The following is a 1,302-nucleotide window of genomic DNA, read 5'->3' on the forward strand; positions in this document are numbered from 1 at the left end:
GAAGAAGGAGTCTTCAAGATTCTTGTTTTGAAGACTTCTTCCTTTTAAGAAGAAAGGGATCAATGACAAATGGAATCAGGAAGGCAGTCATGATAAGCAAAATAAGAATCTTGAAGACTTCTTTCTTTCCTTGAGGAAGAGGAAATTCTTCTTTTGAAGATTTCTTCTTCCACATGGAGAGAAAGAAGAAGTCTTCAAGATTATTCTTATTTTGAAGACTTCTTTCTTCTAAGAAGAAAGGGATCAACGACAAGTGGAATCAGGAAGGCAGTCATGAAAAGCAAAACAAGAATCTTGAAGACTAATAACTGGTTTATTTGAAAGGATTCGGACAGAAAATACAGGAAGAAGAAGGAGACAGGAAGGAGAACGGGAGAAAAGAAATAAAGTATCCGAAAAGGAGAACTAGTTATTATTTGTTGATCAGTTTACGATTGTGCGGATTTGAAATGAGTATGTATAGCCCATAATGTTGAACATCCAAAAATAAAGATTGTGCAGAATAAGGCGGAAACTGCACAGAAGTAGAGAACATTGAAGGACCATATCCTAAATAGTCTTCAAAATTCTTCCAACTCGTTGTTCGACTACAATTTGTTTTTCTTCATCAATAGGTAAGTTGAATGCTTTCCTATTAGAGCGCCAAATGATTCTTAGTCTCTCTGATAGGAGAAATATGGAATTCCGGTGCATTTCCAAATCGGATTCAAATTGTCATTCGTCTTGAGCAGGAATGTTAGAAAAGGTAAAAAGATGGTTTTCATCGTTTTATTGATCAACCCAAATTTGCAAGATTTTACCACCGACCTGCTTCTGAGGCCATGAAAAAGTAAACAAGATTTGGGTGATGCAGAAAATGCTTTGGTGAAAGTTAAGAGAATTATTGAGTCTGAGAGTTTGGAAGAAAACCAAAATACATCGTCTAAAAGGAATCAACGAGAAGTGGAATCAGGAAGGCAGTTATGAAAAGTTAAACAAGTATCTTCAAGACTAATAATGGATTGATTTGAAAGGATTCGGACAGAAAATACAGGAAGAAGAGGGAGACAGGAAGGAGAACGGGAGAGAAGAAATAAAGACTCCGAAAAGGAGAACTAGTTATTATTTGTTGATCAGTTTACGATTGTGGGGATTTGAAATGAGAAAGTAAAGTCCATAATGTTAAAGATCCAAAAATAAAGATTGTGCAGAATAAGGCGGAAATTGCAAAGAATTAGAGAATATTGAAGGATCAGAGAAAGCTTAAATTCTTCAATCTGAAGTAATTTTTTTTTTCTTCTAAAAGGAAGAACTTCTTAGGAG

This window comes from Palaemon carinicauda, chromosome 4, assembly GCF_036898095.1.
Source record: "Palaemon carinicauda isolate YSFRI2023 chromosome 4, ASM3689809v2, whole genome shotgun sequence".
NCBI classification, from domain to species: Eukaryota; Metazoa; Arthropoda; class Malacostraca; order Decapoda; family Palaemonidae; genus Palaemon; species Palaemon carinicauda.